This window comes from Thalassophryne amazonica, chromosome 10 (genome assembly GCF_902500255.1).
Source record: "Thalassophryne amazonica chromosome 10, fThaAma1.1, whole genome shotgun sequence".
NCBI lineage: Eukaryota > Metazoa > Chordata > Actinopteri > Batrachoidiformes > Batrachoididae > Thalassophryne > Thalassophryne amazonica.
The window spans coordinates 53,470,399-53,494,385 of record NC_047112.1 but is presented as its reverse complement, the minus strand read 5'-3'; positions in this window follow the sequence as shown (position 1 = coordinate 53,494,385).

The following is a 23,987-nucleotide window of genomic DNA, read 5'->3' as shown; positions in this document are numbered from 1 at the left end:
ACTCCAGAATAATGCTCAAAACAGGTTTATGAAATATAACAGAGCAGTGCTTTGAGTTCGTTGTGACTAATTTGCAGTAAAATCAAAGGTTTTGGCATCATCCCAAGCCACACGCTCTATCTGTTATTTAATTCTGGTTTTACCTTCATTGTATATTATTGCGCAGTCTGTCCAGTCTGTCCAGTCTGTCCAGTGTGTCCAGTGTTCAGAGGACAGGCAAACTACATGAGCATCAGCCACAGATATTCTGAATTTTTAGTAATTTATTAAGGTTTCACTATCCACTCAGCACGTGGCAGACACACCGATGTGATATTATAAAGATATTATAAAGCCAAACCAGAGTTACTCTCTCAAGCAATCTGGTGGCTCAAAGTTCATCAGATGCAACAGAATTTGTTTCATTATATGTTCTTTTAATGTGATGAGTTACAAGATGATAGCATTTATTGTTTTTGAGTCATTGTCTCAATTCTCATGTAGTTCATATGATATTCCTTTGTCTCGCTTCATCAGCGAATCGGTCATGACGCGCGAAGCCTCCGCGCGGCTTTCCATGACAAAATCTCTTGTTAAAAGTGAAATCTGCCGGAAAATGGCTGATGTCCAGCTCTTGTGATAACCAGAGAAATTGCACATGACGGTCCCGGCTCCACACAGCGATCCATTTAGAAATGATGTGGTGGTTTCTGCCTCTCGATGGCGGCTTGGAGCGCGGCGGGCCGTGCGCCATTGTGGGCCGTCCTTAAAGCTGTAGTAACACTCCTTATTCTCTGTGAAGCCCGTAAATTTTTCACCGAAAGCCAGATAAATTTTTCGAATGGTTTCCAGCTGCCTGTCTCTAACAGTTCTGAAAAAATTCTGATGGAAAAAAAGCCCAAATCATTCCGCCATTTCCTCACAATGAAACAACAACGAGAGGGGTGGAGCAGTGCTCACTCAAAGCCTGCCCACAGGTGATGACGCAACCGACAGGCGCGGAAAACTCATGCATGCGCACGAAGGTTCAAGCTTGGCTGATGTAAAAAGATATTAATCAAATCCATATATTTTTGCATAAAATAAAAAGGTCGGATACTTCTCTCACAGACCTCGTATAATCTGCGTAACTGATTTTTACCACCATGTGATGCTTTGTTGGTATTTGTTTTATTGAGCCCCGTCATGTTGTTGCTGGGCCTCTTTGGCCCGCAGATCTGCCACAAACTAGACTAAATGCCAAACTCACATATTCCTTTATTCAGTCCCATGTTTCTTGCCATCTTGGAGGACTTCCAAGATGGGACCAATTTTATTCACTTTATACATGCTTCCCTTAGGCAGTATTATTAGACGGTATTGCTTAAATTTCATTGTTACGCAGATGATACCCAGCTTTATCTATCCATGAAGCCAGAGGATACACACCAATTAGCTAAACTGCAGGATTGTCTTACAGACATAAAGACATGGATGACCTCTAATTTCCTGCTTTTAAACTCAGATAAAACTGAAGTTATTGTACTTGGCCCCACAAATCTTAGAAGCATGGTGTCTAACCAGATCGTTACTCTGGATGGCATTTCCCTGATCTGTAGTAATACTGTGAGAAATCTTGGAGTCATTTTTGATCAGGATATGTCATTCAAAGCGCATATTAAACAAATATGTAGGACTGCCTTTTTGCATTTACGCAATATCTCTAAATCAGAAAGGTCTTGTCTCAGAGTGATGCTGAAAAACTAATTCATGCATTTATTTCCTCTAGGCTGGACTATTGTAATTCATTATTATCAGGTTGTCCTAAAAGTTCCCTAAAAAGCCTTCAGTTGGTTCAGAATGCTGCAGCTAGAGTACTGACGGGGACTAGCAGGAGAGAGCATATCTCACCCGTGTTGGCCTCTCTTCATTGGCTTCCTGTTAATTCTAGAATAGAATTTAAAATTCTTCTTCTTACTTATAAGGTTTTGAATGGTCAGGTCCCATCTTATCTTAGGGACCTCGTAGTACCATATTACCCCATTAGAGCGCTTCGCTCTCAGACTGCGGGCTTACTTGTGGTTCCTAGGGTTTGTAAGAGTAGAATGGGAGGCAGAGCCTTCAGCTTTCAGGCTCCTCTCCTGTGGAACCAGCTCCCAATTCAGATCAGGGAGACAGATACCCTCTCTACTTTTAAGATTAGGCTTAAAACTTTCCTTTTCGCTAAGGCTTATAGTTAGGGCTGGATCGGGTGACCCTGGACCATCCCTTGGTTATGTTGCTTTAGACGTAGACTGTGGGGGGGTTCCCATGATGCACTGTTTCTTTCTCTTTTTGCTCCGTATGCATCACTCTGCATTTAATCATTAGTGATCGATCTCTGCCCCCCTTCTCGGCATGTCTTTTTCCTGGTTCTTTCCCTCAGCCCCAACCAGTCTCAGCAGAAGACTGCCCCTCCCTGAGCCTGGTTCTGCTGGAGGTTTCTTCCTGTTAAAGGGGGGTTTTTCCTTCCCACTGTGGCCAAGTGCTTGCACATAGGGGGTCATTTTGACCGTTGGGGTTTTTCATAATTATTGTATGGCCTTGCCTTACAATATGGAGTGCCTTGGGACAACTGTTTGTTGTGATTTGGCGCTATATAAGAAAAAAGTTGATTGATTGATTGATTGACTTCCAAAAGCTCCCCTCCCCCTTTCTTCTCCCCTCAGTGTCTTTCTCTTTGACAACGCCAGAAACATACAAGTGTCTCTCAGTAAACACGAGTGATGTGGATCCAGAGTTTAAAAGCTTCAGATAACACTGGCAGACACAACTTGAGGCTGTTTGTGTGACGGAGAGGAAAAGTTGTTTAGAAATTGAAAACACTGTGCGTACGTGTGCTTGCATTGCTGTTGGCAAGATATTCATTTGTGTGTGGGGTTTTTTTTTTTCTTGCTGTGTGGATTTTCTTTCTTTCTTTTTTTTTTTTAGTTGGTTGATTTGGAGCTGATGTCCACCTTCAGGGATGCGCACAGCATGCATTTCTGAGTGTTTTCACTTGAGGCTGCACTTGTTAGAGTCTGTGGATAAACCTATATACATTATTTATACAAATTCAGGGCGAGTGAAAGCAGGTTTATCACATTTACAGAGAGGAGGCCAGGCACTGCAAGCCAAGCTCCGAGTGAGGATTGCAACGATGCACGGCTGGGATCAAGTTGGCCGTTCACACGGCTGTGACCAGCATTCTTAATGCTTCACGAGAAAACCTAGCACCACCGCCTCAGCAGTTGCACAATAGCTCATGTCATTAGGTGATCAACGCTTCAGCAGTTTATTGTATCTGCAGTACCCTATAGCTGGGATTGTGGGGTGCTAATTTACAAATATCGTGAAATCTATAAAGTTAAAATGGACCCCAAAAATGTCAGATACGTATGTGTGCTAAGTGTAATGAGGTTTAAAACTCCAGCTTTTGTTGGCTTCTGTTTTATTCTTCTCTACAAGAGTCAGACAGAAGTCAGACTTCCAGAGCAAGAATTTTAGCTGAGGAAGCTTCTGCGATTTGAAGCGAAACGTCCTCGCGTCAAGCAACCCAGTCCAGTCGAAGATTCAAGCTTCTCTACTAAGTGTAATAAGGAGGTTTGTAGTTATACACATTATATGGACCTGTGCTTATATTCAGGATTTTTGGGTAAAAGTAGTTTCCAAGTTAAATGTAGTTTTCAATAAAGACAATGAGTTTGAATAGGTATGCCTTCTTCTAGAAATGCTACACGCACAAATCAAAGGGACTTACAGAAGGAAATTGTTGTACATGTTAACATACGTTGCATGCAAAGCATATTATTAAAATCAGTCTCAAATAAGCCGCCAGATTGGCATAAGATTAGATTTGATCTGTTACCCTCAGAATACCTGACATACTGGGCGAAATGAAAAATTGGTATATATTATGATATATGGACTCCATTCTTTGATTATGTGGGACCTAATGGGATATCTAATGTATTCTGGAAGACACTTCTTAAACCATGGAATGATGCCTGAATTTGTATGGAAGCCTTGGTTGGCTGCTTTTCCTTTTTCTGTCTCTGTTTTTTTGTGTGTTTTGGAGAACATTATATGTATCTATTTTTATTTTTCTGAATACCACTATATTTGTAAGATAAGACTGTGCTGTGGGATCTCTTCTGGAGTCGGTGGTGCTGGTGGTGGGTACAAATGACCAAAAAAAAAACAAAAAAAAAAAACACCCCAGTGTAATATGTGACACAATGAAGGTTTAAATAACAATAAAGATATGTTATATATCTATATCTAGCTATATACACTCAACAAAATATAAACGCAACACTTTTGGTTTTGCTCCCATTTTGTATGAGATGAACTCAAAGATCTAAAATGTTTTCCACATACACAATATCCACCATTTCCCTCAAATATTGTTCACAAACCAGTCTAAATCTGTGATAGTGAGCACTTCTCATTTGCTGAGATAATCCATCCCACCTCACAGGTGTGCCATACTCAAGATGCTGATTAGACACCATGATTAGTGCACAGGTGTGCCTTAGACTGCCCACAATAAAAGGCCACTCTGAAAGGTGCAGTTTTGTTTTATTGGGGGGGATACCAGTCAGTATCTGGTGTGACCACCATTTGCCTCATGCAGTGCAACACATCAATTGTGGCCTGTGGAATGTTGGTCCACTCCTCTTCAATGGCTGTGCGAAGTTGCTGGATATTGGCAGGAACTGGTACACGCTGTCGTATACGCCGGTCCAGAGCATCCCAAGCATGCTCAATGGGTGACATGTCCAGCGAGTATGCCGGCCATGCAAGAACTGGGACATTTTCAGCTTCCAAGAATTGTGTACAGATCCTTGCAACATGGGGCCGTGCATTATCCTGCTGCAACATGAGGTGATGTTCTTGGATGGCACAACAATGGGCCTCAGGATCTTGTCACGGTATCTCTGTGCATTCAAAATGCCATCAATAAAATGCACCTGTGTTCTTCATCCATAACAGACGCCTGCCCATACCATAACTCCACCGCCACCATGGGCCACTCGATCCACAACATTGACATCAGAAAACCGCTCACCCACACGACGCCACACACGCTGTCTGCCATCTGACCTGAACAGTGTGAACCCGGATTCATCCGTGAAGAGAACACCTCTCCAACGTGCCAAACGCCAGCGAATGTGAGCATTTGCCCACTCAAGTCAGTTACGATGACGAACTGGAGTCAGGTCGAGACCCCGATGAGGACGACGGGCATGCAGATGAGCTTCCCTGAGATGGTTTCTGACAGTTTGTGCAGAAATTCTTTGGTTATGCAAACCGATTGTTTCAGCAGCTGTCTGAGTGGCTGGTCTCAGACGATCTTGGAGGTGAACATGCTGGATGTGGAGGTCCTGGGCTGGTGTGGTTACACGTGGTCTGCGGTTGTGAGGCTGGATGGATATATATATATATATATATATATATATATATATATATATATATATATATATATATATATATATATATATATATATATATATATATATATATATATATATATATATATGGTTTTGCAAGTTCTCCCACTTAGAAATCATGGAGGGGTCTGAAATTTTCATCTTAGGTGCATGTCCACTGTGTGAGACATAATCTAAAAAAAAAAAAAATCCGGAAATCACAACGTATGATTTTTTTAATAATTCATTTGTATGTTACTGCTGCAAAAAAGTATTTGAACACCTACCAACCAGCAAGAATTCTGGCTCACACAGACCTGTTAATTTTTCTTTAAGAAGCCCTCTTATTCTGCACTCTTTACTTGTATTAATTGCACCTGTTTGAACTTGTTACCTGTATAAAAGACACCTGTTCACACACTGAATCAATCACACTCCAACCTGTCCACCATAGCCAAGACCAAAGAGCTGTCTAAGGACACCAGGGACAAAACTGTAAACCTGCACAAGGCTGGGATGGACTACAGGACACCAGGCAAGCAGCTTGGTAGAAGACAACAACTGTTATGATTATTTATTATGAAAAGTGGAAGAAACACAAGATAACTGTCAATCTCCTTCAGTCTGGGATTCCATGCAAGATCTCACTTTGTGGGGTAAGGATGATTCTGAGAAAGCTCAGAACTACACAGGAGGACCTGGTCAATGCCCTGAAGAGAGCTGGGACCACATTCACAAAGATTACATTAGTAACACATGATGCTGTCATGGTTTAAAATCCTGTAGGGCAGTAAGGTCCCCCTGCTCAAGCCAGCACATGTCCAGGCCCGTTTGAAGTTCACCAGTGACCATCTGGATGATCCAGAGGAGGCCTGGGAGAAGGTCATGTGGTCAGATGAGACCAGAATAGAGCTTTTTGGAATCAACTCCACTTACCATGTTTAAAGGATGAGAACAACCCCAAGAAAACCATCCCAACCGTGAAGCATGGGGGTGGAAACATCATACTCTGGGGGTGCTCTTCTGCAAAGGGGACAGGACAACTGCACAGTATTGAAGGGAAGATGGATGGGGTCATGTATTGCAAGATTTTGGCAAACAACCTCCTTCCCTCAGTAAGTGCATTGAAGATGGGTCATGGCTGGGTTTTCCAGCATGACAGTGACCCCAAACACACAGCCAGGGCAACTAAGGAGGGGCTCCGTAAGAAGCATTTCAAGGTCCTGGAGTGGCCTGGCCAGTCTCCAGACATGAACTCAATAGAACATCTTTGGAGGGAGCTGAAACCCCAAACCTGAACGATTTAGAGAAGATCTGTATGGAGGAGTGGACCAAAATCCCTGCTGCAGTGTGTGAAAATATGGTCAAGAACTACAGGAAACGTTTGACCTCTGTATTTGCAAACAAAGGCTACTGTACCAAATATTAACACTGATTTTCACAAGTGTTCAAATACTTATTTGTAGCAGTAACATACAAATAAATTATTTAAAATTCATACATTGTGATTTCTGGAATTTTTTTTTTAGATTATGTCTCTCACAGTGGACATGCACCTAAGATGAAAATTTCAGACCCCTCCATGATTTCTAAGTGGGAGAACTTGCAAAATCGCAGGGTGTTCAAATACTTATTTTCCTCACTGTATATACTTTCACACTGGTATTTATTTAGTTATTTATTTATAAATCCATTCCATACTCCATCTGGTGCCATTTTACTTGTCATGTTATTTTATACGCAGGACAAGGTATCGCAGCCTTCGCTCCCAGGACTTTGTTTCTTTTAATGCCCCTGCAGTGCGCACAGAGCTGGAGAAAAAGGCTTTTTCCTTCTCAGGCCCTTCCACCTGTAATACACTTCAGCAGGACATGAAGTTGTCCAGTCTGGTCACATTGGGAGAATTTAGAGTTTTATTAAAACAATTAGAGAAGGTGTCTATAGGAAACTGTTGTTGTTTTAGTTAGATATTTTATTTAATGTTGTTGTATTTGTGGTATTTTATCCATTGTTATAATTACTGTTTTTGGAACTGTAGTAATTTGTATATGTGACACAGGTCTCTCTTGCAAATGAGGCATCAAGTCTCAAGGGACATGCCTGTATTCTAGCTAGGATAAAATTGTAGTGTAGTGGTAATGTCGAGGGAGCGTAGCTTTTGAAATTTAAGCTAAAAATTGGCCATTCTAGGGGTACCCAAGGGGGAAAAACATGTACAACAGCCCAAGTCCCTTCATCATGTCCAGAAGGCTGGGGAAGTTGTTGAGTGGGCAATCTCATTCTGGGTTGGCCAATACATGGCCCTCAGTGAGGCAGTCAGAGTCTGTGGACATATTTAAGTCAAAACTTAAAACCTATTTTTATTCTCTTTCTTATGAATAGTTTTTATTTTGTTATGTTTATTCTTTTACTTCTGTTTTTAATTAGGTATTTGAATTTTTTGTTTTATTTTTTTATTTTTTATTTCTGTGTAGTCTCTCAGTTGTCCAGGTGGTTTCCATAGTAGAGAAGCTTGAATCTTTGACTGGACTGGGTTGCTTGACGTGAGGACGTTTCGCTTTAAATTGAAAAAGAAACCCAGCCTTAACCGGGGAGGGGGTCTGAGACATGCTTTATCCCCTGTTTACAATGGGGTACTCAGGTCAAAGCAGTTTCAGTCTTTTGTTCATGGTAATGAGTCATTCACGTCATCAGCAGAGTTGTCAAGGGAGCCATCAGGAGAGGGTCCGTCCCATCATTAGGAGGGACAGCTGCCCTGTCATTAGGAGGGTGCTAACTAGAGCACAATAGGTGCTAATTAGAGCTATTGTTTAGTCACTAGTCTATAGCAGTCTGCCTCTCCGTAGGAGGGGTCTGGTTAGGTTTAAAACTCCAGCTTTTGTGACTTCTTGATTATTCTTCTCTACAAGAGTCAAGACAGAAGTCAGACCACCAGAGCAAGAATTTTAGCTGAGGAAGCTTCTGCGATTTGAAGCAAAACGTCCTTGCATCAAACAACCCAGTCCAGTCGAACATTCAAGCTTCTATTTTTTTTATGTTGAACTGTTCTGTGTGAGGCACCTTGAGACAGCTTTTGTTGTAATTTGGTGCTTTATAAGCTGATTAAATTGAAATTGAACAACATTTTATTGAGTCTTAAAGTAAATAAATATGAAATTGGTTACTGGATCCTTAAACTCTGGACATAATAAACTCTACATGGTGGATCCTTGATCTCTGGACATGAACAGAAATAAAATCTGTTAGTTTTTGTCAACAGCATTTCCTTTCACACATTATTATTGGCATGAATGTATTTACATACCTATGAGCTGAGCTCTTGCAGCTTCATGTCAGATTCATAAAGAATGCAGGATGTCTCATTTTGGGAGGAAAAAACGTTTTAGTCGATTGTAGTTTTTTGTCTGTATTGAAACGTTTGTAAAGAGGTGTCATTTTATTTAAAGCGACAATTCTTTTTGAAGTTATTAATTCTGAGCGGACTCTGTCTCAGCAGAGAGCCTCGCAGCGTTTGGAGCTGTGCCAACTGAACGGAGGACAATTCTCGTTTGTTGACTGCAACAAGACAAGAGTCCCAGTTAGTGACTTTAATACACACAAAAGTGACTTTTGTGTGTATTTGAATGGGTTTGAGAGGGGTTAAGAAGCGGACTTAATGTTTCTGAAGAGCAGCGAATCAAAGAACCAACGAGCCAGCGTATTGAAGCACTGCTTCATTGGTTCATGCTTCAAAGTGGAGTCTCGCTGCAGAACTGGCTGATTACAGCCCCGCTGCAGGGTCTGTAATCAATGTAGAAAAATGATCATTTTCCTGACAAACACCCTCAAAAACAACGGCCGCTCTGAAGGACCGATAAGGAAGTCGTTAAGCAAAAAGACTATTGATATCAGTGGATCGAATCATTTCTTAACGATACCCGAAAAGAACCAGTTCTCGATACCCAACCCTACACACAATTAAAACCAGCTGTGCAGGCTGTCTCCCAGAAGCAATGTCCAAAACAATGGTGGGCACAGTTCCACACTCTCACGAGCACCACTAACTTAGCTTATGGCAAGCTAACAGCTGGACGCTCTTGTTATGGCCGAACAGCTGTCTAGTTTCTGGGTATTCTGTGTTAGTACGCACCCACAGCCGATGATCTTGATGAATTCCTGTGCAAAATCTAGTTCCCAGATAACTGTGATATATTCCTATGAGATAATGAGTATATCTCCTCTAAATCAATTCTGAAATTTACCAATAATAAAATTATAAAGATAACTGAAGTTTTAAGAGTGGCCGTAATAAATATTTAAGAAGCTTAATGTTTATGAGCAACTTCACCTGTTAATGCTCAAGCACATTGTAAACATTGAAATGATGGCGTTTGATGTGGAAGAGTTTAGAAAGATACGATTGGAATGTTTTGATGACCATTTACAGTTCGCGATGAAAGACTTGAGGGTTAACTTCATGTTAAAGTCAGAACAAGAAGCTGCACTGAAAAAGATCTATCTGGGAAGAGACACATTCTGTATGTTGTCGCTCCAACGAGAGCGGCACGCTTAGCATGGTGGTGAAAGTAGTCCGGCGAGCTCAATCTGTGGGCGAGCAGCTATCCCACATTGCCAAAATAGCAGAGATGTCGGTCCAATGAGAGCGGCACTCTGAGCAGGGTGGCACAGTTCAGCTAATCAGCTAACAGCTACTTGGCGAAACTAAGTTCTTCTTCCTTTAGCAAATTAGCTTTTCAGCTGATTTTCAAAACCATTAGGCATAATTTTAAAAGCCATTTGCAATTAGCTTCCACTATATTTAGTTATGTGAAGTTTGTCAGCTATTTTTTAATAAAGCTTAACAGTAAAAATGTTGTAAACCCTAAAATCAAACATGTTGTTCCTGTTGGAGTTTGTACATGAATAAAATAAACTAACGTGAAACACCACACGAAGGCAACAGATATTGAAGAGATGAAGGAGCAGGAGGTGAATGCATTCATTAGATTATTAAAATTATTTTCCATGTTTATTTCTGTTTCTTAATATTCTCATTTGTTTAATACTTTATTTGCTGTGATTAAACTGTAGGTTGTTTGTAAACTACTGTTTATTTAATTTGTTCATTTAATATTAATGTACGATTACCGTCTGAGCTTGCTATGCTAAACTTTATTGGGAACCTCCATGTTCCCAATAAAGAACTTCAACATATTAAAATTTTGGCTATTTAGATCTGTTTTTTTTCAGGGTATTAATGCAAGAAAGAAAAAAAATCAAATCCATACCAAACTTAATTCATGCAATAAAAAGCAGATGACCTCTTTTAACCCTTTCTGTTAGCGGATTAGTAGTTATTGAAGCAGTTACCCAAGTTAACATGTAGGTTAGCTGTGCCCACCACTCATCCAAAATTATGTCCAGCTTTGTCACTGCGGAGTCAGGTGAAGGTGGAGAGAAGCCAAATGATTTCTCACACACATTTTATGATACTGATGATGAGCAGTTGGTATCTCATTTTATTATGTTTGTCAAGAAGATTGATGCAGTAGTGTGATGGAGGCCAGCAGGAGTCACTGCATATGAGTCAGCAAGCCTCACTCCCCAACGCCAAAAGACACTCTGGCCACAGACACCAGAGTGTTTTAGCCTCGTGTTTAGAGTGTCTGCCTCCCATTTCAGAGATTGTGAGTTTGTGCCCTTGGGTGTGGGAAAAACACAATGCAGAAGCTAAAGTAGCAGGTTGGGTGCTTGGCTCAAGGAAGATTTGGATTTGATTTTGACACTTAAAGATCCAACATCACCTTTTTTTTGACAAATCTTTGTTATACTGCTCAAGATTCTGGTATTGAAGAAGAGGCACCTGAATGGCTGAATGTCTCACCAAGACTTTACAGGTTTATTTCGTATATGTGTTGCCATGTCTGTGTTGTTAGTGACAAATCAAACATTGACACTTGGTGGGAACATCTCCTCTTAGAAATGTCAAGATCTCTTACGGATACATTTTACAAAATTGCCTTGTAAGTACCTTTTTCTACTAGCTGAGTGATATTTTTGTAATGAAGTGAAATAAAATTTAAGACTGCTGTTGGAGCAAACTATCTATGCGGTAGTAAAGATCACAACAAGCTTTTGTTTTTAAGAAGGAAATTGTTGTAATTTCAACTTCGTCCAGTTGTGAGTCTTTGATGCCCCATTGTGTTGTCACATCTTCTTTGGTATCTTTTGATCTGCTGCGATTACGTATCTTCCACCAACGTAACCCTCATCACTTCCTCCTCCTTTCTTCCATCCAGGATGCTCCTCCACTGACGTGGCTGTCTTACCTGTTGGTTGTAGTCTTCATATTCCTGTGGAGCTCGAATTCACAACTTCCTGTTTTCCTCACAGCCCTGCACCTCAGAAAACCTACGGACTCCTCTGCTTTGACTGAGAAAAAAGCTGTGACAATCCTTTGACATCATGTATATTCATATATGTGTGTGTGTGTGCTTCATTTTGTAGTTCATCTGTGGCAATCAGGAAAATGTAGTGGTCAGTGAGCTGTGCTTTTCTATAGGTGATTTCAGTGATGGTGGCAAAGTTCAAATATAAATGTCAAATTTAAGTTTCCAAAATAATGTGTTGTTTAATTAATACATATGTGACAGTTTCCATTTGTTGTACCTTTCTTTTTATATAATTTACTGAATATTTGCTTGTGATCAACAACCTGAAATATATTATCTGAAGTAATATGATTTCTGCGATGGCTTCTGATTCTGTGCATTGTCTAAATAAGGACACTTGCAGCAAAAATACAACCAAAACCCTTCAAAAGTCAATTTTGATGAGCTGATGCTGAACATAGGAAAAAAAGTTTGGGACTTTGTTGAATAATGAAATACATACTCTGTTTTTTTACACTTAATTTTGGAATTAAACAAATAAAATGTAGTTTTCCTTTTAAATCAGCAGAAACATTATGTGTAATTTTTCTCTATTGTGTATTTGTTAACCTGTTTGCCATTTAATACTGAGAGTTTTTTGGAGCTTAGTTTGTGTGTTTGTTTGTCTGTAGAGACTATTGTTGTGCTCCATTTCATCTGGAGGTTGGACTTTTGCAGTTATGCTGAAATGGAATGTCCATGAAGTCAGAATTCCAACTCATTTGATCGCGACATATCCCAAATTGAGAATTCAAGCTGGCTGCTGTGAGCATCAACAGCACTAATGAAAGCTGTAATCTGTTGTTTTTACAACTTCTGTCTTTTTGTGTCCATTTTAATAAGTTGCACACACAGTACTGTTCTGCTGCTGTCTGTGGCGATGTTGCTATGGTGCAAGTATTTTCATGAGTGAAATACAAGTAATATGTTATCAACTGATGCAGCTAATATAACTAACTCAGTAGATGTTGCGAATATAAATGACTGACTACACCACACAACTAACCAAGGGTAATTTAAACACTAATGTAACATCTGTCCCATGTGTCCCTCTTCTATGAGGTCTCTTTTAGCATAGAAGAGGTTCCCAGACACCAACATGTGGTGGTGTGTGGGAACTGGAACACATTTACATTTACAGTCACAATGTAATCTTCCAGGGTAAATAGAACACAAACCTATTTCACAAAAAGTGGTAAATGAATTTTTACAAAATTTTGAGGAAACTTTCTTGGCAATTGTAGTAGCTAGTCAGCGCAGCTTTCAAAACATTACCATTCATTTCCCTTTTGTCATACAACATTGACAGACATAATTTCATTTTTATCTTTCTGTAAATTACCATATTTTCCAGACTGTAAATTGCACTGAATCTTTAGTTCTGTTGAAAATATTTCTAAAGTGGAAAAAAACATTTCTAAGTCACACGGTCAATAACTTTGTCTGCCAAGGACATAATAAAATCATTGGTGTTTATTTATTTATTTGTCTGTCTGTCTGTTAGCCGGATTACGTCAAATCGACTTCCGGTTTCTCTCAAAATTTGTACCACAGATAGATATTATGGCATGGAAGACTCCACTGAATTTTTGAGGTGATCCGGATCCGGATTGGCGGACGTCAGAAATCTCTGATTGCTTTTGTTCACATTTACTTTTGGAATGTGGTGTTACCCACTTTTTGAAGCAAAAAGCAAATTTTATTTGTTACATTTTTTTACACAATATGGCATTAGCAAGCAGAAGCTAAAAATCTAATTAAGTTATTGTACAAGGTAAAACATGTAAACTGCTTCTTGTGTCTCTCAAAACACAATAATGGTGAGGAAATGTGCTATATTGTTAACTGAAAGCTCAGTGCATTATTTATCTATAATACAAAAAATAAATGAATAAATAGAACCGTAAAAGATGACTTAGCACAGCTAATATTCATGTGTCACAGACACAGTTCAAACAAGTGTTATTCCAAGTAGTATAGTAAGTAAGTCCCTTCGGCTGCTCCCTTGTTTGCACTTGGGGTCGCCACAGCCAAATCCAAGGTGGTATAAAAGTTAAATTTTGAGAGTATGACTCCTGTGACACCTCTGCAAGACTGTATGGCTGTGAAAATAAATGATATTTTTTCCTTCTCTTCCTTTCTCTCTGGTAGGCAGGTCTTCTCTGCTGACAGTAGAGGTGAGCGATACCGGGAAGTTTGGTATTGATCCGATACCAAGTAACATACAGGCCCGTATTGCCGATAATCGATACCGACACCGATACTTTTTCATATTTAAGCTTCATAGATCCAAAGGTATCCAAAAGACCCAGGATAGAATTTTGACAAACATTGTACGTGACAACAAAATACTTTATCACAATCAACCAATTTTTGTTTAAAAAATATCACTCAACACAACTTAAAACAAAATCTCCTGACGTCCGAGGGCTGACTCGAGTGAGAGCGCTGAGTGGGCGGGCCAGGCTGAGCCTACCTGCATGGCTGTTGGCTGGCGCCGCTGCAGCCACATGATGGCGCAACAACAAAAGACCAGAGGGGGGAGGGTGCACTGCTACATATTGTGTGACACAGCGCAGCGCTGCTCTTGCAGACAGAGAGTAGACTTTGATGAATCTGCATGTTGCAGCCAGTCAGTGCGGCGGGAGAGGAACAAGCTTGCGTATTGATCTTTTTACATTTAGCGGAAGTTAAGTGGTCCACTGATGTTTTTCACGTTAGCTAAAAAGCTAATCAGCTAACAAAAAGTTAGCTTTGCTATTTAGCGGTTAGTGGATTAGCAGAACTTTGCCCATCACTGGACATATTGAACCCAAGAGGCCTATTGACTTTGGGGTCAGGCAAAAAGTCAAGGTCACTGAAACATATTTTGTAAAAATCTTGTGAGCACAATAATTCCTTTCCTCATTGCCTGATTGTTGCCAACCTTCCTGTGTGTGTTAAGCATATTGTCTCAAAGAATCCCATTGTTTTATGGGTCAAAGTTCAGAATAACAGAACTATACTTTGTAAAGGTTCTGCAGAAAGCCTCACTTGTCAATGGTATGCTCATCAGTGTTTGTCCAGGGCACCGTTGAATAGTGCAGACTCTGTGCTTGTGTATTTATAAATGATGTGTATGCACAAAAACCATGCCTACGCCTTTTCCCATGCATAAGATGAAATTTGTGAATGAAGAAAGTGCAGTGACAATATACTCGTACATACCACACGCAATCTTCAAACACATTTTTCAGAGCAGGTCAGACCTGATGTGTTGACAGTGGAAATGAAAAATAAGGTAGGACAGAATTTAAAGTAAAACAAAGCAGCTGGCGTCACATAACTTGTGTTTCTTAGTATCATTAAATCACATTTATGTTCACACATATCATATTAATATGTACACATTTCCATTCAGTAACCATTGTAAATAATTCAGTGTGTAATACAGTTTATCTGCCCTTTTGTTAATGACATGTATACAAATATTTTCTTTTGGATGCTGTAAATAATTGCAGCTGTGATTTTGCACAAGTTGCTCGATCACCTCTGTTACTTTTCCTCATTCAGTGATTGCTTTTGATTCCAGAACTGAGAACTGAGTTGTCTTCTTCACCACTCCAATGACTCCTTCAATTTTACTATACCTGTAAAATTGAGCTTTTTTGTTTGTTTGTTTTGATAAATCATCATTTGAGAGTGTCTGTCATCTATTCATGGCTAACGATGGGGGTGGAAAGCTGTGTGCACATGTGTACAATGTCCCGATGACAGATTCATAATAGATGACCACACATATGCATGATTTTATAACTGCTGAGAAGAATGCACCCCCCCCCCCCAAAAAAGAAAAAAATCATGCCAGCTATAGGGTAAATAGAATGTTTGTGTCAGTGTATATCACACTCACTCATCTTCAACCACTTACTCCAATTAAGGGTCGCAGGTCAGTGTATATATTCTTAATGTTTACACAAACAGAGCACAACTTTGGAAATGAAAGAAATTAACAAGCTAATTTCATACTGCAGGCAATGTCACCACACCTGCTCCTAATTTCTATTGTGTGATGGTAAGATTATTGTTCCCTGCAACAAGCCTAGACGTGCAGCAGGTCGATGGTGCATTTCATAAGCAAAACACTGTTTTTGGTACAGGTCTTGTGCATCAGAGTTCACCAAATTTGAATTAGTTGTTTCAACAATTTCTTAGTTATCATTCCCAAAAAAATAAATAAATAAATAAAATTTGTGATCTTTAAAAGAGTATTTGCTCCAAATTGGCACCGTAGAAGCGCTGTAGAAACAAAACAAAAAATGTGCTACAGTAACCAAATTTATTGTGGCGCAGACACCTCACGTCATGTAACACAAAGATGGACACCCAGAGATGCAATAAAATCTTCATTATTAAGCGTAACCAGTGACATACTGTACATCAAAAAGATAAGAGCACTGTAAAAAATAAAAACATTCTACAAAAAACGAAACACAACCCCTATACAGCAATGCATTAGAAACAATCGCTTGAATCCCAGCAGACAAATAGAAATTTAATTATGTGATTCCTTTCTGATTTTAGTGTCTCACGACATCATCTAAGTACTGCTGAGAAGAAATGAAAATAAAACACTGTACACACACCAAAGCAAACCAGAGGGATTTTTTTTCATTTTCTCAATTCCATTTTTAGGAAATCATTGCTTTGCAATTTATGCTTTGTCACAGTTCTTGCCCATATGACCACATGAATGTAAACACCTGTTGAATTTATTTTTTTATTTATTTTTTTTTTACAACATTAAACTTTATATATCTATATATATGTAATTTGTACACATTTTCATTCACATCTGCACAGTTAGCTAGCATGGTAAATGAAATAAGGCAAGACTCACGTAACTGTGACATCACACAGATTTTTTTTTCCTTGTAATACTGATTTTAAAAAAAATCCTTCTGTTCGGCAGCAGGCTTTGGTCATTCTGAATAAAGATGGGGTCTCAATCCTTTTTTCCATGTCCAGAATCACACTTTGTTCCACTTTTAATGAAAGATGTTTTTCTTTTTCTTCAATAGGAAAAAAAAAACCTGCTATAAATACAAATGATTCATTTATATTATTCATTTAATTTATTTTGCAGAGTTTAACACTGGTTTTGCTGAGGTACATAGTTTAAAATGATTCTGGGAAGTGAAATAAAAACATGGATCTGCAGGTTGACTATGAAGAGCGAGCGACTTCAATTTAAATGTGGGAAAAAAACTTATTTTTCTTCTTATCTGCCTATTTATCATTTTGTTCTCACTGATGGAGGTTCCTTTTCAGACCTTAATTGTTTTAAGCCTCAGTCCTTCCTTGTGACAGATCTTGAATGAGTTCCAAAAAGATGACATGATAAGAGTTTCCAGCCTGGTTTCCAGCCTGAACTTTTTTTTTTTTTACAGTACCACCAGTGGCTGAAAGCTGGCTTTGGTGCAGAGAGCATGTGATATTGTTGCAAAACTGCTGTGAAAGATGGCCAGTCTTACAGAGCTTCTTTTCTCAGCACAAATAAGCCGACTGTAGTGTTACAGCACTGAAACACTCCAGGCTTTGTGTGGATTCTGATGATGATGTTGTTGATCCCTTTTTGTTCTGGACGAGGAACCAGAGAGGTGGTCCACTGACGTGCACACAGATCTCCACAGCTTCTGTTTGCAGTTCTCCAGGACTCAGGCGCTATGAGCTCTGTCCCAGCGCCGAGTCCTGGAACTCAGAGATGCAGACACACACTGCTCCAGCTGTGGCTCCAGGCATGTTTCATTTAAAGCGTCAAGATCGTTAGCTTCGGTTTTTTTAAGTTCCTCTTTCGTCCCTTTTGCACTCTTGCTTCGCAGGCTGTTCAGTGATAAAGCTCTTTCGTCCACCTTTTCTCAACGAATTGTGACTTTTTTTTTTTCCCTTCGTTCTGGAATCGTCGTGTGCCGTGTGACTGGGCCATTATATGTATAAAACAGACAAAATCCGTTATATGTATAAAATGGACAAAATGATTTTTCTAAGTCTGCTGCGGAGTGGTACCTTAAAATCCTAAAGCCTGATTTATGCTTCTGTAACTCTGTGGCCATGCAATGACGTTGACGTGTGTGGACCCCTTTAAAGTACTCCGTCACGTCTTTATGCAATTTGCCACAGGAACAGTGGCTTTTTCTGAACTGATTTGTCCCTCAACAAGCTCCACTTCTTTATATCATCCCCAACCTCCAAACCAACGATATGGTACGTAGAATTTTCCTCCATGAATTGCGGGTCAGTTGAGTGTCTTTTTCTGACTCCGTGTTATAAAGTTGGTCATACTTGCGGACTTTTCTGCCAAACGCATTTGATCCATGATCAAATGTAATTGGCGGGCACACTGAAAAAACTTTTAAAATATGACGGGAGAGGAAGGAGTGAAAACATAAAGGTAACGAATCACAGCCCTTGCATTCTCAGTCAAATTCTCAGTCAAATTCGCTTTTCCTTGAGTCAGCGAGTGTCAGTGCTGGACTTCGTTTCATAGCTCTGTTGCTGGGCACATCTAGACTGCTTTGTCCGATATATGCAAGAGGTTGTTAATGAAAATGCATTGCGATCAGACAGGACGTTTTGTCCAATGTGAGTGAAAATCTGTTCTATACAGTGTTTATTACATATAAAACCATACTGCATTGGGACTTTTGCTTTAGTCCAGTGAGTGTGAATATCCGGTTTATAGGATGACGGTTTAGGCGAGTTTTGCTGTATTTACACATTCTGATTTCACTCTTAACTTGTAGATACAGTTTAAACAAGTACACTCAGAGAGTGTAACAGCTGCGCCTCATGATTCATAATGAGTCACGCAAATGAACTCTCATTGTTACTGTAATATATGGTTCCGTGTGGCCTTGACATTTGACATCTGAGCAACTTTATTCTTGACTGACACACAATCCTTCCACCATTTGTGATCCATATTGGCTCCAAATGGTTTGAGTTAAACAGTTACAACCTCAAGTTTAACCTTTCACGGTAACCAAAGGTCAAAGATTCTGTGAGCAAGAGAAAGGGCATACTATATGACTTCGTATTAGTTTTAGTAGAAATCATAGATCTATCTTTAAGCAGTAGCTATTCTAAAAATGCCATCTTTGGACCCAAAATTTGACCTTGGCCTGTGATCTTGCTTTTAATTTGTTTTTCTCAAAATGCAATTACTTTTTCCATGGATAACAGTCAAACATTCCACCAATTTTGGCTCAGATTGGACCAAAACTCAACGAGTTATTACATTTACACATAGAAAATCGCATACAACCAAAATGTCACATATCTCATAAACCAGTCAAAACTGATTTGAATTTTTCTGTGCGTGTGCGTTGACTTTGTGTCAAATGAGCAGTTAGTTTGGGAGACTTAGCTGTGGTTCATCACTTGCATTGTGAGGGAGCCTCAGCTACGACATTGTGGCCATGTGATATGTTTTTATGTGCATGATGCAGCATGCAGATGCAGTTCTGTGGTGTGGTACATGGGGTGATGCACTGCAAAAGTGCATCCCAGACCTGAGTTTGACTTGATAAAACTGAACAACTTTTTTATCGCACGTTAACACGTTTTTTTGTTTGTTTGTTTGTTTTGTTTTTGCAAGTCTGTCACTGACTGCTGCCGCGGACATGGAGAAAGGCACAGAACTTATATGGCCATTTTAATTTTAAAGTGCTTCCACACAGCATAGCCGACAGAACCAAGCCGCCTAAAGTTCTCCTGCAGTGTGCCCCGCACTGAGCGCTGGGGAAAAAGTTCTCCTACAGCCGCTATAAGTTCTCCTTATTTGTTATCTTGTATACTGATTGATTTGTTTCCCAAGTGCCTCCTGTGTTCCAGTCACACCCTGTTAGTCATTAATTCCGTTTGTTACTTAAGCGTCACTTTTGATTGTGGCTGGTTGCTGGTCGATCGTTTTTCCACCCATCTGTCTGAAAGAAGAAGCTCTATTGGTCACCCTTTCTGATCACTTTGTCCTCCACTGGTTCCAGCTTCACTGAAGTCATATCCTTCTAATTCCTTTCCCTCACTGTCAGTTGTTTTTTGTAATCATGTTTGTTGGTCTCTCTGTCTTTCACATAACTATTGAGTTTTTGTTCACCTTGGTGTCAAATGGGAGGTGATGTGAAAAAACATCACCCCCCTTTTTGTCTGGGAAGGATTTTGGATTTTTTTTGGTATTGTTTAATATCACCTTGTTTTCTTTCTGACTTCTGTAAATAAACACCTTGTTTCGCACTGTATTCCTCCTCGTCTGGCTATCTGCATTCTGGGGTCCAGTTCCTACTGTTCCAGGGTTCTAAACCATAACATGCAATTCGCTGATGTGAGTTAGAACCGTCCATTCAAAACCCGCATGCAAGAGTTGTATGATGAATGGCTGTTCAGCAGACCAATTGACAAAACTTCCTATGGGAATAGCAAGTGCCCATCGAAGGATGTATTCAAATGGATCAAGGAGTCATGGCAAGCAATAACCTCTGAGGTGATACGCAAATCATTCTAGGTGTGGCATCTCAAGTGCTGTGGATGGCTTAAAGGATGATGTGTTTGGGGCTCAGTCTGATTCTGATGGTGACCCATTTGAGGGATTTGCCATGGATGGCATCGCAGTGGATGAGGAATTCATGGCAAACCTGCAAGAAGACCCAAGTATTGCAATACCTGAATCAGACATCGTCCTCCCTGAGTCTGTTGTGGAGGAAAGAGAAGATGATGAAGAGACTTCGGCAGAGGAGGACTATGAGTCCTGGACACGAATTGCGAACTTCGTAATTGCTTATGTTTTGTCTTGGTAAGGAGGTAGGGCTATTTTGTTTCATTTTACTCTATTCTCTCAGGAATTCACAATTTCACTGCATGCAATGTGCCGAAAAAAAATCAGGGGTGTTTAATAGGGAGGGGCCCTTTGATGGAGTAAATACGGTATGTGTTGTATCATTTTATAGGGGACAGATACACACCCCTATGGGGTAAGGTGTAAAACTTAAAGTTACTCAGACAGTGTGGTCATGAAGACATGGTTATAAATATAGTAACACAAATCTATCAGTGAATGAAATTTTCTGTGTATTTCAGCAGATAGGAAGAGAGGTGGTCACAGAGATACTGAGGTGGGCAGGAAGAGAACATTCTTGTGTTACCATGGCTGTAGCCGGCTGACCACAGTCACAGCATGTCTTTGCACATATGATTTCTCATTTACTTACAGGAACACAAATACACCAAGTGCCCATAAAGATATTCATAAAAATATAACTATAACAAGTCATTCATGACCTCTGAGCTTTTCTTTCTTTTTTAATATATTTGCTGCTTTTAACAATATAACATCTTTAACTCTTTAGCTGCAGATGAATGTCAAAAATGTGTCCCCATCAGCCTGCCCGGATGCATGCACATGCACACTCTGTGACATTTGCAGTGATGTCCAAAGAGTTTGCTGAGTTGGTTGCGGGGATTGCACGACAGCAGAATGACATTTCCGTGAGGAATGGCTGGGAGGGAGTGATGGATGACACCCGTATCTACCCCACTGGGGACAGGAAGTCCCTATCAGAACACAACAGGAAAGAGATGGAGTAAAAACAAGAGCATGTCTTTTTGGACATTAAATCACTTCCTGGAGAGCTCTGGGGTGCGTCCCCTACCATTCTCAGCCTCTACCCCTCAGATCAGTTTAACTAACTTCTTTGCAAGCAGAAAAAATTGATCAAGACCCTTTATCTGTGAAAGTCTGTGTGTTTCTGTGTGCGTCTCAAAGGTATTGCACTGATGAATGAAATACGTAACTCATCAATAACTGAGAGCCAAGGCTTCAGAGTCTGTGTTGGGCAACTTCATCTTTTAACAACACAAAATACCTTTGATTCAAAAGTATAATATTTTGCCTTATAGCCAATGCATACATATGCAATGCTACACAGCCTGTCAGTCTGATTTATTGCTGTGACTTGCAGATGTGATGAGTATCTTAGGATGCATGCACCATATAAATCCCTGTACCCTGACAGATCACAAGCTCCAGGCCGGCACACAGAGCTTTGATCCTCATCCGAGAACATAAACAGGGGCAAAAAGGGTTTATCTGGGGTTGGAACAGGAACACGGCTTTTCACTGGTGACAGGAAAAGACAGTGGCCGCAGTTTTAATCCTAAACACAACATCTCCGTGATTCCTGTGCTGCCTTGTCATTCATTTCAGGTTGTGTTTGATACTGTCATGATGAGTTATTGGAGCTCACTGCACAAACATCTTGAGTAAATCTCATGCATACATTGAATCTACAGTTCTTACACAGTGCTGTCTCTGTCCAGGGCACAGCCATAAAAATTATGATTTCCTTCCTGCAGGCGATTTCCTGTTTATGTCTGAATGCAGGTCAGAAGACGGGGACAGTTGTCTCTGCCCGATCCAGTCATCCTTCCCTAGAGGTGAGCTCATACCCCAGTCAGTTCTCACAGAGAATACCCACAGCTCACCCCTTTTCCAGCTTTCATCCGAGAACAACAGCAGGAAAAATATATGACATGCAGAGGACAAAACAGCAAAAAAAAGTTGCAAGCACCGGCAAAGTTCTCCGCCTGATATCCGCTCAAAGTTTTGAACGCGCCAAAATGTTCAGACAGACTTGGCGGACATCAGCTGACAAGGTGTGCATTTTGCAAATGGGAATATTACTTTTCCCTGACAAAACAAACATGAACATATAGAATCAGTTCCTCATACGTTTCCTTGATCTGTCCCTTTGTGACCACGAGTCCAGTGCAGGTTACTTCGACAGCCAAGGCTGATACCCATTTACAGCTGGTTGAATTGAGACAATGCAGAGGAAGTGTCCAAGTGTCCAAGGACCACAGACAAGTAGTCTGATCAGGAATGAAACCCAGGTCTTCCCCACTGATCCCACTGATCTACCTGCCCTGTTTTATGGTGATTTACTTAAAATTCCTCTGGCCAATGCCCAGAGTGTTCACCTCTGCACAGTATGAGTTGGTTGGAGGTATGAAATATCTTGATGAAGTAGCTCCAGTGGTGGGATTGGCAGAAAATTAAGATGTCTTCCCTGGTTAGAGATGAGAAAGCATACGTGGCACAGTAGGATCATTAGAGATGGGGTTTTAGCCTCCTGTGACCATCCATTATTTGAGTTTTTACAAATTCCACAGGGATGAAAAATCTCCACTCTTTGGTGGATTTATGCTTTTATACCAATCACTTGGGCCATTTTTTAGATCAGTGTTGTCCTGCAGCAACCGTTCAATGCTGAATTTAGTGTTTTTTTTACATCAAGCACCTTGTTGGGCAACTAAGGGGTCCTCGGGATTATAATATTGAACGCCATTCTTGTTCCCCTTTACAGTGATGATTGTTTGTGATAAAGGTGAGTTATAATGCCCCTTTAACGATCATTAATTTGTTATTTCAATATGCAAATGGAATAGCTAATTTTGCCACTAATATAAGCTAACGTTGTTTGTGTAGCAGTGTCTGTCTGGTGTTTAACATGCTGACTGACTTGCTAACTGTTACTTCTAGTTCAGGTTAACGTGCTTATTAAACTAGTGCACCTTCTCAGTTATATTGTGTTTTGTTTATTGCAGATGCCATTACAGACCAAGTCAATCAGGCAAATTGTGAACTGACAGGCAGGCTAATTAATGCATAAGACAAACTGTAAGTAGCAAATCTATAAAATATGAAGCTATATGGAAACTGGAGTGTGGTTCATCATTAAAGCCACATTGATTATCTTATTGTGGCCGGCCTCGCTCTCTAATCGGAGTATCTGTGTGGATGAGGTGTTCCGGTGAATCCCCCCTTAAACAACATGCATTCCTAACTCTCCGCTATATTGGTCCTTTATGTTTTTTGTCAACAGTTCTCATGGTTGGGAATGAACCCCTAAACAGTAGACTTACAGGGTGGTTGTGCCGTCATTATTCATATTACATTGTAGGGAGATGCGATCAGTGCCAATCCATTGAGAAAAAATGCAGAGGGTATATATATATTTATAATGTGTTGTGAATCCGACGTGTGACGTGTCCACAGTTCTGTATTATAGACTGATGTCTGCATTACTTTCGGGTCGTTACCAGACTCTGATGTCACAAAATTTGGTCTGTCACACTC